This window comes from Dermacentor variabilis, chromosome 2 (assembly GCF_050947875.1).
Source record: "Dermacentor variabilis isolate Ectoservices chromosome 2, ASM5094787v1, whole genome shotgun sequence".
Lineage (NCBI taxonomy): Eukaryota > Metazoa > Arthropoda > Arachnida > Ixodida > Ixodidae > Dermacentor > Dermacentor variabilis.
In genome coordinates, this window is record NC_134569.1 from 42946520 (window position 1) to 42962473 (window position 15954).

A 15954-nucleotide genomic window follows, 5' to 3' on the forward strand; every position below is an offset into this window, starting at 1 on the left:
CACACAGTGAAGCGTTGCGACAGCATTTTGTATTTTGTGTTCGTGAAATTTTTGACGTGTGCACCAATAATTTCTTGGAAAACACTGATATACTACGATGGTAACACACACACTTATATATATGAAGCACAAGTCTGCAACAATATGATACTCGTTTTCATTTATGGCTCTTTTGTACCATGCAGGATAGATGCCACAGCCAGCTAGAAAATGTATTGCATCTGTCAAAAAATATTACCTGTAGTGTGTGTATTTTGAGCATTGCATATCACGTGCAACATTGCTCCGAGTGAGATTCCGTGCAGCGTCAAGAAGCGATCTTCGCCGCACAAAAAGCGCAGTTGCAAAGCGCCCTTCCAGGAACCAATCGCATGACGTTTTCCACTGCCGTTCTTTTCCTTTCTTTCTTTCTTTCTCTTTTTTTTTTCAGCGATGAATTTGTGAGGGATATGGTGCCTGTTCATTTCATGGTATGTAAAGGAAAAGTGGCTGTTGTCAGCTATTGGCACAATAAATTGCAGATGTTTACAGAGAAATGCAGTTTTTTGTCAGACAAGTGTTAGACATATCGCCAGCTGACTTTCGAAACGGAACAATTAGATGAGTCTGTGATAGGATTCCCAGTATTGCCAGTTTGCAGTCAAACTATTGCGACAGGAGGCACGGTGTCGAATACTTTTCGGCGAAGAAGTTCGTGTTATTTTTATAATTGTGTTCGACTAATATCAAATCAAGTGTAACTTTATCCCCCCCTACCCCGGGCCGCTTCCCCTGTGGTTTTCTTTTATCCATCAGCGACTCAACAGCTCCAGATTATGAGCAATCCTTCTGTTATGTGGAGTTTTCACTCACACAAAAGCACGCAATTCATTTCAGACTGGCCTTTATCCGAAGCTTGACTGGCTGTCTAATCTCTTACATTTTGAACACCGCCTGTGAAAGTACCCTTAGTCATCACGGTACAATATTGTGCAACACTCCGCATTACTATAGTACTGTACAGGAACTGAACAAAACATGGGGATGCTCCAGCACCAGTTGAACGTAAAATATATAGACAAGCTAGCGTGCATAGAAACGCTGATCGAACACAATATTGAAGTATGAGGAGGGCTCTGCATGTTTCCTGACCTGACAACCATTTCTTTGTGAGCCTATATAAAGAATGCACTAAAAGCAAACCGGGTGTCTGCTGCTATGAGTGAAAACAAATGCTCTCTGTAGAATAGGAACTGTTACGGTTCGGCTTGGGCAGCAATGAATGGAATGGATGCCAAACGCCTGAGACATGTCGTGCCTGACCGTCACACTCGTCAACATGAAAAGACGTGTGTTGGGTGCGCGTGATGGGATTATGCACCAGTGCAAATCCTACTCTAAATTGTCCTGCGTTCAACCTTTCTACGCCAAAGAGTGGTTTCTCTCCATGTTACTTTTTGTGGTTTCACTCGACCTATGTTCAACCTTTCTACTCCAAAGAGCGGTTTCTCTCCGTGTTCCTTTGTGTGGGTTGACCTGGCATGTCCTGACAAGGCCCTCTACCAGGGAGTAAAAGAGAATGAGGTTGTCCAGATGGTGGATGGTATAAGAGGCCAGCAATACCGCACGTGGACACATCTCCTCTGCCTTTGTCTGCAGGAGCACACACGCCGAACATTTCTGTATTTTTTTGTCTTGGATCGCACTGCTCACCCGTAATGATGTATTAAACTTCAGTTATTGTTATTACATCCCCTTATCTTCCCTTCCGAACCCTCTCAGATGGTCACTGGTTCCAGCTCCAAGCAGACACTGTTGAAGGTCGCCGAAACCCCATCCCCGCAACAACTGATGGCAGCTCTTAAAGGCTAAACCCCATGTGAGCGATTTTGTGCTCGACGGCTTCAAGCGACGGCTTTGAACAATGAAATGGGCCGTCGCTAGAACAGATTGGTCAGTCTTGTCGCTCGATTTTGTCGCTCGATCGCTCGCTAATTCTGGAAATCTGGAATTCGTCGCTTGTCGCCCGGAAGTGCCACGAGCGACTAGTCAATAGCACGAAGCCGGAACTGGATGTACATCACTGAAGTACTACTGATTGTCGCACGCAAGCGAACGATTGAATTTTTATATGTGCAAGGATGAGAACCTACTGCCAGACCTTCAGAAATATTTTATGCTGCTTTTTACAGCAAAACACATCAACTTAAGTTAATAAAGCACGCGTCACGCCAGTTAAGACTCGTATTTGCTACCCTCATGCCGGCAACACTGGGGAGACGTCTGTCGAAATCGTCGCTCGCATGAGGTACAACTTGTAGGCGACATCCATCTCCATCACGTCGCTTGTCGCTGTCGTGCGCAAGATCACTTGCACGGGGTTTATACTAATAGAATTTGACATACCCGTTTTCACATTTATGAAGCTACTGCTTTCCCGCATAGCAAGGGCATCACCATGGCTAGTTTCGAGGGCAAAAAAATAATAGTAATTATTATGCATGATCGGACTTGCAACAGCTGAGAACTAGAAACCAGGTGCATATGTCGTATATTACAGCGAAGCTACTTGCCTCTGCATTCCTCGCATGAGTTCGCAGAGGGGGTAGCCTGGGCGGCTTGCGTCCATATCATGGACAGGAATGTGCGCGCAGCCGATCATTTGGGGGAGGGGGAAAGAGTAGCTTATGTGCACGTGGCCTGAACTTCTATGGTTATGACGTCACGCGCGTCGAAGGTGCCGGCGTTGGAGGTATGGAGACGGGTAGGGGGAGAGAGGAAAAGAATGTGGCGATAGGGCCTGTATTCCCTCAAGGGCTGCAGAAAACAGTGTTAACCGTTCCCTTCATAAAGAACCACTTCTCTCTCTCTCTCTCTCTCTCTCTCTCTCTCTCTCTCTCTCTCTCTCTCTCTCTCTGTACGTGGCCTGCACTTCTGTTGTTATAACGTCACACGCGTCGTAGGTGCCGGCGCTGCAGCAATTGAGACGGGTAGGAGGAGTAGGGAAAGGGAGCGACGGCACCTGCACACGTGGCCTGGGCTTCTGTGGTTATAACTACGTGGTTATAAGGTCATGCGCGTTGGAGGTGCCAGCGCGGTTGCAGCAGCGATTGCGGCAGATGCACCTCCTGTGCATCTGCCGCGGTGGCGCTTGTGTCGGCGTAGTGTGGTGCCGTAGGAAAAAAAAAAAATGTATGTTGTGAGAGAGAGAGAGGGCTCTTTATTAGAAGAACAGAGAATTTTGCCGGCGCGTATATAACCGCTGGCATGCTACTCTGTATAGGGATGGGGAATGGGATTAAAAGATTCCAGAAGAGAGTGGGAGAAAAAGAGGATAAAAATAAATATGAAATGTCCGAGTGGACCTAATACTAATATTTACAGGTGACATGGCGGGTAAATTTAGGCTTTTGTATAGGAAGGATGCAATTTTTAAAGCTTTCCTATTTGACCAATTTCTGTCAGGTATTTGAACAATAAATCCAAAACCCGTCGCTGTTTTGAAGGGCCGGGCATTGGACCTAAGATGCTCGGTAACGTTAAGGGTCCGTGGCAAATCATGTCCATTTGGTGCTCAAAAAATTCTCTCGTCGCGGTACGCGGGGCATTCTAGTTATATGTGTTCAATTGTCTCTAAGTTGCGACAGTTATCACAGTATGGGTTAGTGGTAAGTCCTATGCGGTACAGATAATTGTTCGTGTATGCCACGTTCAGTCGAAGACGATGGTACAATGATCTCTAAGTGTCGAGGAAGTGGTCGTGGAATTTTCGGTCTCATTCCTGGGTCAATGTAACGTAGGAAGCTATCTTGGTGAAGCGGCAGATTCAAGATGCGGTCTTTTTCTTAATAGGCATATTTTTTTGCCATGTTTGAAGCGTCAGCTTTTGTAAAATATGTTCTTTTGAACTTGCGGTATTGGAGTCCATTTCTGGCAGCTTCGTCCGCTCTTTCATTTCCCGAAATGCCGGCATGGCCAGGTATCCACTGAAACTTTATGCAATGCCCGGCAATCTTAGCCCTGTGGTGAAGATAAGCAATGTCAAATGCTGCTGGTTGATTATTGCAACGCTTGTGCCTGTTCCACATACTTTGTAGGGCTGCTTTTGAGTTTGAAAATCACCCATGTCTTTGGCGGCTGCTGTCGAAGTACATGCACAAGGGCCTCCTTAATGCCATATAGCTCCGCTGAAGTAGATGATGTCGCTCGCTCAAGACGAAACGAGAATCGTTGCCCTGTAGAGGGAACAAAAAGTCCGCATGACGAACGATGTGGAGTTGTAGAGCCATCTGTGAAAATGTGCGTTGCGGCTGCGTATTCTTTGTGCATATATTCTAAAGCTATCTGATAAGTCGCTGCTTGAGGCATTTATGCAGCCCATGTATGCCGCCTAAACAGGTTCGATGGTAATCCGTCCCCATATGAATCTTGCGGCCCCATGATTTTTTTTTCTCAGATTCTAACGCGATAGCATTAAGGAGCCCGTCTGGCAGAAAATCTGGTGTCATCGTCGAACGTCGTTTCGGCGAAAAGATTTTCGAACCACCCATACCCAGGTCCCCTGTGTGACGCAAGAAATTTACTGAATTAATTGAATTTGTAAAGCTAAAATACCTGGAAAAATCGTAAAGTATGACTTACACACAACCTACACACTTAATAGCTCTCAGATTGTAATTCGACTATACGAGAAAACACAATCCTGTTACGCGAAAACTTTAAAAAAGCTTTTTTTCCAGCGGTTCTACCATTCACAAATCAGCAGCGGCTTCCGCCATTTGCGCGCGCCGGCGTCTAGGGAGCCACTGAGCTACACTGTAACTGAGCTGCGCGCCCGGTTCCTTGCAATAGCTCCAGCTGGCGCTCGCCTCCATCGCATCGCGGCTCGCCTTCGTGCATAGCGTTCGCGGCCAGTGTTTCCCGCTAAACATTACGGTTACATACGCTCCAGTTGCTGGGAAGCGTGAGAAGCAGTCATGGTTCTTTGAATGCTATCGCGTTCCACTCTTAAAGGCGAATCTTAAGCATCCTCCATTTTTTTTTTTTACTCTGAATACTTACACTAAAATATCAAATTATTGCTTTCGTGTTCGTTGAGGTGCTGCTTCGAAGTTTCACACGGGAGTTCCAAGAAAATCCGAGGACACCTAATCACTTCTTTAATCACTTCTTATGAATAGTGAACTCGAAAATATTGACGTCCAGTTGAACGCCGCTTCGAGTTATCCTTCGAGTTATGAACTCCTCGCGGGCAAGCGAGCGCGTTCACACGCTTGGTGCGTTATGATTTGGCCTTACCGAGGCGCAGTTAGCATGCAGTCGAGAGCTTGCGCGAGCTAGGAACGCTGCTTCCGAGAGCGATGGTGATTTGGCGTCGCGCCGATTCCTTCTCCCCTCACGCAACACTTCGTGCTGCCAGCAGATGTTTCCTTTCTTCCGCTCTGCTCCGACGAGGCGCGCTCGTGCCGTGACATCGCAGCCAATGGAAATTTAAGTGCCGTTTCACTGCTACAGACGACGGACGCCGGCTTTTTCGCTCAATAAGCCATTTGACGTTTTCGCGTCAAAATTGTCTTAGCAATTGTTACTGCTATAGATCGATTCAAAACACCAATGATCGGGCTATAATTTTAGGGGCTGGCAGTAACGTTGCGGCTGCTACGTCAAGAGATAAAATGTGAAAACAAGAAAGAACATTATATATATATATATATATATATATATATATATATATATATATATATATATATATATATATATATATATATATGTGTGTGTGTGTGTGTGTGTGTGTGTGTGTGTGTGTGTGTGTGTGTGTGTGTGTGTGTGTGTGTGTTTGTGTGTGTGTGTGTGTGTGTGTGTGTGTGTGTGTGTGTGGAGAGAGGGGTGGAGGTAGGTCAAACGTCTTGCGGCTGGACCCTTAACTCATGAGCCAGTTTCCTACTGTGCGAACGGGTGTTCTTGTGTTGCAGAAGTGGTAATTTACTGACTTAGCGCGTTGTCTTTATTTAATGTTGCTTAGTTCAAATGCGGGCAACGCAGTTACCCTCGATCAGAAGAGCGTTCATCGTCTCTTGGCGTGTCCATCTTTCACTCTTTGCACAAAGAAAGAGGGTGAGAAAGAACTCTCGGGATACTAGCTATATGTAACCACATTTACATCGGTGCCCACACTATCCGAACACTCGAAATCTCATCGTGTTAGCTCCAATGGTTCTCTCAACGTTTTCGCCGAAAGAGAGCACGCTTCGGGCCGGACAACGCGCATTCTGTCGCGATACAGTTTGGTTTAAATAAATGTGAAAACATTAAATAGCGGGAATCCTGTTGGAAGCTCAACTATGGGGCCGATTCGAAAGCCCCTTGGCAATATATGGGGTCCACTATATATATATATATATATATATATATATATATATATATATATATATATATATGCGTGTGTGTAGCAGTGTCGTAGCCAGAATTTTCGTTCGGGGGGGGGGGGTCACTTTGCAGCTCGGCCTCCTCCTTATAGAAATAGTGGAGGGATCAAATGCATTAAACAGTAATAATAACTCCGTTGCCATTGTCAAAGATGCTGCAAACGAATTCAAGACAAGTATGTATTTTTTCATAGAAGAATATACTCGTATGTCTCAAAATTGTGCCCAAAATAACTGATATCAATGCTTCCATGCTTTCTGTATATTTAATAAGTGAAGCAAATGTCACACGAACTTTAGAACTATATCAGTTTGAAACCAGCAAAGCAGTGCTTGCCGCTGATATGAAAAATGTAAAGGCCATGAAATGTACAAGTTGAGGACAATTTTTTTAATGAGAATGTGTTAGTTTCCCGACCTCTCTCTCATTTGCATCTCTCTCTCTCTCTCTCTCTCTCTCTAAAGTTAGTCTCCATGAGCATTGAGACATTTGTCCCACTGATTAACGAGACGCGTAATTCCCGTCTCACGAAACTCCTTGGGTTGCTGCTTCAAAAATCTGTAACTGACTCTACGTCATCGTCCGACACGAATCTGCTTCCCTTGAGCAGTTTTTTTTTTCATATGCTCCCAAATGTGGAAGTAGCAAGGCGACAGGTCTGAGCTGCATGGCGGATGTTGCAGCGTTTCCCACTTGAACTTTGCCACTTTTGTATTAGCGACATCAGCGACGTGGGGACGGGCAATGTCGTGGAGCAAGATGATTCCATTGCTCAATTTTCCACGTCGTTTGTTCTTGATTGCGACACGCAGCCGATCCGACATTTCACAATATCGGACACGATTGATAGTATCTCCAGGTTTACCAAATTCGATCAATAATGGCCCCTGACGATAGAAAAAGAAGTCAACAACACCTTTCCGGCAGAAATGACGGCGTTTGCTTTCCTTGGGGGTGGTGAATTCAAATGTTTCCACTGTAAGCTTTGCCGTAGTGTTTCAGGCTAGTAGTAGCGGCACCATGATTCGTCCTCGGTCACAATTGCAGACAAAAAGTCGTCACCCTCATCGTGATGCCGGATTAGATGAGTCAAGGCAGCGCCGAACTTCTCCGTCTTCTGGCGATGGTTCAAAATCTTGGGCATCCATTGCGCACACAAGAGCCGATAACCGATTTGTTAATGAATTATGGTGCGAACCGAACCGTGACTAATGTTCACACGCTCTGCCAGTTCATCGATGCTTATCCTTCGTTATTGTCTAATCAGCTCATCGACTTTTGCAATTGTGTTGGGGGTGATTGCACGGTGGCTTTGGCCCGGTCTTGGATCATCTTTGCAACTTTCACGTCCTTTTTTGAACAGTTTGCTCCAACGCTTCACAGTGGCCAATGTAATGCAATGTTCAACGTACACGGCAGCCATACGGCGACTAATTTCTTTTTGGGAAACACCTTCAGCTCTCAAAAACTTCACGACACCACGCTGTTGAACTATTGGAGCGTCCATTATGTCACGCAACCATGTTCAACCCAGTGTATGAGAGCATTAAAGAACATCCATCCTCACTCCTGTGAGTCGCTTCTGTGAGTGAGAGATGTGTGTGTGCTACGCGCATGCCTCGCAGATAATGAGCCAAACCATTATTGCGCGGGGTGGGTTGGCCCACTTTCATTTGACTCGTCCTCGTAAATTAGAAGTGCGAAGATACAATGGAATGTACAAATGTGAAAATACAGCTTGATAAAGGGCAAAAAGGTGCCACTGGAAACAAAGTTAACTGCGCAGATACACAAAACCTCGCAACAAAATATTTTAATGTACGCATAAGTCGGCAATAAATCTACGTATCTAAGAAAAAGTCACTACATATGGTGCATCAAATAAGGCAAATAATCATGTTGTGCAACCACAGATTCACAGATCGCAGCCCCCCCCCCCGACTCCCCCGATGCATCGCGCGCGACGCAAGGCGGCGCGCTTCCTCCCCGCTTTTCTCCCTTGCGCACACAAAACTGAGCCGCCATCATCGGCTTACCCATGCCGCCCTCCCTTACGCTTTCACTCGCACATACAGCATGCGGCGCGCGGTCACGATGTTATCGCCCTTGGACTTTATTTATACGAAACATGAGGGCGACGGCGACGGCAGGAATGCGCCTGGAGTCTCCATGTAGCTGCTATCGCAATAATATAATAAGAGTATCCGGCAACTGAAGCGTCCCGTGGACCATTACTTTCCGCAAAAGAACTAACAAAATCGAACTTTCACCATGCATGTGACAATTCGCTGCGCCGCAACAATGTCCTTTTTTTTTTCTTTTGAGGGGCGGGGTGGTGCGCCGAAATGAAATAACGCAAATGAAAGCATGTTGGCTACAGTTGAATGCCTACTTTAGGCACCTAGTGTGGCTGCCGAACGAATATCGAAGAAAATTAACGTGAGACGTTTGGCCCACAGAGAACCATACGCATACTGCTCGGTGTCCTACACCGGCGAGACAAAATTTTCCGGAGAGGTTGCGCTCAAGCGAACGCGTTGCAATCCGTCGAGTCCCCGCAGTGCTGGCGGCGAGCGACTATGCATTGTTTCGTTTTCTCGCCTGCTAGCCAGAAAGCGTCCAAGACTCTGCCAGGCGAAAATCCAGTCGCCCAGAGAAAAACGAACTCGCATTGAAGTGCGCCGCGCGGTGGTCGATGCAGCAGGAGAAAAACGCATGCGCTCTGGCTGGATCGGCAGCCCGCGGGTAGAGAGAACAAAAAGAAAAAAAGAAAATAGGCTCAATGTGTCATCGCGAATAAAAATCCAAGTAGAAAAATAAATAAGAGCTTAGTTGCCTTTGCTGGCTTTAGTGTCTTGACATGGATGTTTTGGCGCAGGTGAAAAAAAAAATGTTGATATTCTTTTCTGTGACATCGTTCGGGGCGTCCACTTTGGGATTCAGCCACAGGGATGCATGCTTCGCTGTCCAAACATTCCTTACAGAATCTCAACGAATGCCCTGCTAAATTCTATTTTTATTAATTTTAAATTAATTATTACTCATTCAACAGCACCTTCCTGATTACATTTTAACCGGTATTTCAACCCTATTCAATGCTATTCCGATAGATATTAGGAAATTTATGCTCTATATTATTTTGGTATAATCCACCCATTTCTTGGCCAATCCCCCATCGTGGGTAGGAGCCACACGTGCCACAGGCTACAGCAACAACAACAACGACATGACGGCACAAATGAACCACCACAACGTTACGTCTCATCGGACCTCGCTGCGTGCTTTGTCAACTTGTCTGATAGTGTGTTGATTTGGCTTCTCTCTTTGCATGCTACGACTTTAGAAAGGTCATTGCACCTTTGGCTTCAAGTGTTTATAACAGCATTAAACCCACAAAGTTCCGGAATCGAAAATCTAAAGCACGACTTTGGATATGTCAATGCACCTTTCGCATCAAAAAGTTATGAGAACTTTATACCCATAAAATTTCAGAACTCAAATCCAAACGCTCCGTAGATTCCGCGGCCACCGCGAGATGCCGAGACGAGGCCGCTCGCCATCAAAACGGCCTTGAAACTTTGTGCTCAGCGGCGCGCCTCGGGATATGGATATGCGACATGTGACTCCCGGTGCATGGGCGTTGCCGCGAAATCCAGCCCGACTTCGCAATGTTCGCGCTAAAATGTCTTTTCTAGCTTGAAAATGACATTGACAAAATCTAGCATGATTTCAGGTGCCGGGAGTTGTTTTGGTCGACGGCGCATGACAGCACAAAAAAATTCCGAGTGGGTAGGGGGCTGAAGCCCTATAAGCAACACCCCCCCCCCCCCCCCTGGCTACGCCCCTGGTGTGTAGTAGTAGCAGAAGTGGTAGAAGTAGTAGTAGTAGTAGTAGGTACATTTTTACATCGAACTTTATTAAGAAAGCTTACAAAATTTACTACGTTACTACAGATGAATTATCTGTCCCGGAGGACATTATAGGCAAGCAAGAAATTCATTCACTAACTAAACGAATTATAGCATTTAACGTTTTAATTCATCCTTACGGCGCATTATAGTGGAAAGTTGAAGGCAAACAACATAAAAGGTCTGGTTATGGGTTCGTGAATTTCAAAATGGCTCCATATACCAAAATAACTGGCATCAAATTATTCATTTTACCTGATCGCGCACGCGGCACCGCGAAAGGGGGCTGCACGTTAAACATGTGCATGTGATTAACGGCACATGTAAACGTGCGCCGTAAATTTTTTTATTCAAAAGTTGATGTAATCAATTTAGTTATTGAACGAATTGGTTTGTTCTTTAGAACGCTGCTCTTAGGCGCCCGCCTATCTTTCTTTGTAGTGTATATAGTAATGTGCCGTTTATTTCCCCTAGCTATACCTTTACCTTTATTACCAAGGTGCGTGGGGTCTCGAGATGTTCCTGCATACAGCGAGCGTCGGCGCCGGCGTAACCAAGTGAACGAGCACAGCGAAATGTGAAAGAGGCGAGGAGGAAAGCGGAGGAGGAGGGTATGGCGGAAGGATGAGAAAAAAAAGTGTAGTGCGGCGACGATGGCTACGAGATGGCGCCGGAGTAGCGCGCGTCATCTGGGAGGTCCGTCGCCAGCGGCTGCTGTGAATCGCACATGCGCGTCACCCCACGCGCTGACTCTCGCAATCTCTCAGATTAGTGAGTCATTCATGCCACACTTCGCTCCGTTTGCAATATGCTGCACGAAATAGACTGTCCGCGCCAGCCAATATATCGCGAAATGAAAACACGTATAGTGCTGTGCTCAAATTCTCATTAGGGATCGAGTATCGTAATCGTCGGGGAATTTTTTGCCAGCAAATGATATCCGCCCGGACAGATAATTCGTATGTAGTGGCGTAATACGAGTAAATTTTGTTTAACTCTTTTAATTAGTGTTAGAATTAAAAAAAAAAGCACTGTTATGAAAATTGTGGATTACCACTGCACTAAACGGCGCTGCAAAATGCGTCTCTGGAAGTTGTCTTCATAAACCACATGTGATTATCAATCACACTACGGCGCCTCCAGTGTGTGGTTATCTGTTCTTTGTCCTAATCGTTCTACAATGGGTTCATAAAGTGTTAACTAACTCGCCTGAGAACAAGTTACACCGAAAAGAAGCCGCTTCGGACAGCAGCGACACAAATATTGTCAACCCGTAGTAGTTCATCGGTTGCTTGAGCCATGTGGTAGTGAAGTTTAGGCCGCTTATTTATAGCTTGCGATATCGTGAGATGCCGTTATGCTCGAAGTCGAGCCAGCGTTCCTGACAATCGTTTTGTGATTGATGTTGCAAGTGCCGCCGCAAAAATCGCCCTTTGCGTTTTTTTTTCTCGCTACAGTCTTTTGATGTGCCCCTCCTGATTATTTTTCCTGAGACCACGTCGATGATATAATCGATACAGGACGTGCGTACCGACAAAGAAAGCAAAGGATAAAGGCAGGCCAGACGCATTTTGTCTTTTGCCAGATGGCCCCATTGAGGTTGTCTGCTAGCTATGTCTATGTATAGACTAGCCCGGTGAGGGAAGCCATACGCTTAAGTAGTATACACTCGGCCAAAGCGGGCAGCCTTTTGCCTCGCGTCTTCAGAAGTTGCACAAGTAGTTGCATGTCTTGAGTATGCGAAAGGAGTCGTATATATTTACACGTGTACTTGTTTACTTTTTTTTCTAATATATGGCTGGCTTGTTGTTACACAAGGTTGCACACGTACGCCTTGCCTCAGCGTTTTTTTCCGACAATCGTGTGACGAGTCATTCACCCTAAAGCCCCTCCATACTACCTATCCTGTCAGCTGACGGAGGGGCTTTAATTCACCCTGCGCTTATAATGGCTGCGTCGACCGCTGAGCCATACAGCGAAGGCTGTCAAAGGCCCCCTCCCCTACAGCACAGAACATTAAATCAGTTGAGAATGTGGCGCGCTATTCTTTCATTGCATTTAAGTGGAGCGCCTCTACAACGAACTGCTCTACAACGAAGTGACCTGTATAACGAAGGAATAATTCTGCCCCGGTTATATTGTGAGCTGCGCGGTGCGCGACCTTCAGAACGAAGTGACCTGCATAACGGATGATTTTGGAGGTCCCAAGCACTTCGCTATAAAAGCGTTCGGCTGTATTGGGCGGGAGAACGTAGGATATATAGTAGGGGATAAAAGGAAGAGCAAATTTTCACTTTCGAATGTCGCGCCCAACTTCAGTGCAGGAACGTTAGAGGGACGTCACGAGCTGTAAATATTTTTTTGCGCGTGTGTCTTTCTTTCTTTTTTTTTTTGCATTGTGCTGAAAAACTCAATATAACTAACATTTTTGCAATGCAGTGAAATCCGCGTAAGTTGGTAAGCAACTATATAGTACCGACCAGATGCTGTCAAAAATCAGCGACGTCGCGAGGGCTGTAGCTGGAACTTCGAGGTGGCGCCGCCCCCGTCTTGCACTATAATAGGTGCCTCAATAAGCCGAGATCGGTGTCGAGGAAGATCACTTTCGCGCTTTCTTCTTCTGTTTTTTTTTTTTTTATTTATTAAAGCGAGTAGCTTTCCTTGCCTCTTTCGCCCGTTTTCGCTAGTTCGTTCGTTCGGGCCGGCGTGCTATTCGCTTACATTGGGAATCATAGTCGATAGTTTCCGCATATTGTTTTTATTATCACTCTATTTATTTATTTTTTTTATCTGCTTGCCAAATCTCATCGTACGGTGAAATGGACTTTTCTAGTCAGCCATAAGTGTCCAGCGTAGCCTTATACTCTTGTTTTATTGTGCCTCTGCAGCCAACTTTAGTAGCTTGTGCTGCAGCTTTGTATATTCATCTTATCACTAGACTCCATCGCCAAAAAAAAAAAAAAAAGAGAGAGACTACTGTGCTCTCATTCGGGATGCGATCCTATAATTGCATACGGGAGCCAGTTTAGGAGTGTGCGTCGTTGACATCGATGTCGTCGTTGCTCTCTCAGTCATTCTCGTCTTCGGGGTGTTGTCGTCTTCCATGCATGTTGCCCAGCTGGCCACCAAAAGTTGTTTGTGGTTGCATTTTTAAAGCTTGCTTTCTAAGTGATCTTTTACGCTGATCTCGTGAGCCATGGTCAGGTTACCGTTGGCTGGTTTTTATTTTTGTCCCAAACCTACCTACACTTCGACTGTGAAGAAGAAGTTACTGGAAAATTCCGGATTGATTGCGACCGCCTGGGATTATTCAATGTACTCTGAAATATTCAGTTAGCAAAGGAATGTGGCCGCCGTGGACAGGCATAGGGAGATTCGATGCTGCATTATCGATGTATTCTTATTCTTTTTTTTTTCAACGCATTATACATTGATAACAGAATGGACATATACAGTGCTGACCAGCACTGTGTCTGTCCTTTCTCTTGTCCGTGTTTAAGGCGCTTGCAAAACATCGATAATATAGGAATCGAATCCGTGACGTGTGTTATAGTGCAAAGCACCAAAATGTGAAGTCACTAAAGCTTGTCAGTGCGGGATGACGCTCAAATTCCATACAAGCCCGTGCGCCATCACAAGCTCCTGCGGCTGCGGTGGAAATCAAGGGAAGAAGCATGGAGCGTGCGCAGGAACCTGCACACACTGCCTGGGAGGCCGCGATATGTTCTTATGAACCAGACATATATCTGCAATGCCATCATGGCTGAAAAAAAAAAGCGCCTCCATTCCACCCTATCAAAGTGGATGTACAGCCGCCCTGATTTTTAATAATATAGCGCGAGCGTCGACTGAACTGCTGGTGAGCGCCTTATAACGGCGATAAGCGTGCAACAAGAGCGTGCAACAAGGCGAGTGCAACAAGGCAACAAGGCTCGTGCGCGAACTCTCGCCTTGTTGCACGCTTATCGCCGTTATAAGGCGCTCACCAGCAGTTCAGTCGACGCTCGCGCTATATTATTAAAAATCAGGGCGGCTGTACAGCGAAGCTGGTGTGGACATTAGACCAGTACCACCACTCCAACCGAAGATATATAGAGGACGTTACTCAAGTACCAGCACCACAAGCAACTTGCGACGTTCGCCAAGCGCCTTATTGAACTAAATAAATGTTTACAGGGAAATTGCGTTAGAAAATGCGTCAAGCACGACTTGCACACAAGCAGCAGACATGGTAACTTCGGGATTGTTATTCGAATATACGAGAAAGCATAATTCTGTTACGCGAAAACTCAAACACAAACAGCTTTTAGCTGCCGCTTCTTGGGTGAGCACGCCACGAAAAATCCCGACCGATTAAAGGCAAACAACTTCGCTGTTAAAAAAAAAAAGAAAGAAAAGCTGTGGTTCAGTTGAGGCGTTGTAAGGAACAAGAATACAGCATTCTTTACTAAGTTTCTACGTGAGCGCTGGAGGGTTCATTCGCGAGCATCTCTGAAGCTATCCCGCGCACTGAACATTCCCGGAACCCTTGCGTAGGCGTGCATTCAGAGCATCAGGCTGAATGCTGCGTTGTACGCGCGGTCACCGTGACTAACAATAAAAGCATTCTGCGCACACACCGCCACTTTTTCAGAAAAGGAAAAGCAATCTGCTGAGAAAGCATAACAAAATCTTCAGCTGCAGGGTAAGCGCTCACTGCCAGTGCACAATACGAGCAGAGAAGTGTAACGGCCTCAAGATGTCCTGTTTGCTGAGTACCGGTTTCCAGTCTCGGTGCTGCGGGTCATGTGCAATTATTGGCCGCGTAATTACATGCTTTCCGTCGTTCTGGTACGAGATGGACGGCTCCTATTTATCATCCATGCCAAGCGCTTTGTCCTTCAACGCGATGGCAGTTGGAAGAGAGGAAGGTGTTACGTTTTGCGAAGTGGACCGGCGGCGGGCCACGGTGGTGATCAAAGACGACGTGAGCACGTCGGCTCGGTTTATTTCGTCCTTGCGCCGACTGAGAACCACTGAACCTATATTTGTTCGTATATACGCCAACAGAAACCGCATGCGAGGGCAATGCTGTATATAAACTACTATGTCTGACGTGGAAAGGCACGCGATGTATCGAACATATGCATTCGCGCTAGCTGCCCAACTGCAGATCACCGTCTTCCACTCTAACGCCGCACTATTTCAGAGCAGAGCGCTGTGAGATCTCGCGTACACTCTAAAAACAAAGAGTGTTCCAGGAACCCGCTTAGAGGGAGAACTTGCTTGTCCCATATACACTTACTCATCCCAAGTAGCGAGCACGTCTCCGCTCCTCTTTGCGCTCTGTCTGTCTGTTCACTCCCATATCTTTAAAAAAAAAACGCAGTGTTCTTTTTTGTTCAGCGTGATACATCGCCCTGTCCCGGACCGGGCTCAACCGAAGCAAGAGAATTAGCTATGTTGTGCTCCATATATATATATATATATATATATATATATATATATATATATATATATATATATATATATATATATATATATATATATATATATATATATATTGTCGCAAGAGTTGAACGTACATTCTACTCTCTCTCAGAAGGACAGCGTGTGAAGGACATTTCACTCTCACGTTTCTTAAAGAGTGAACAATCACTCT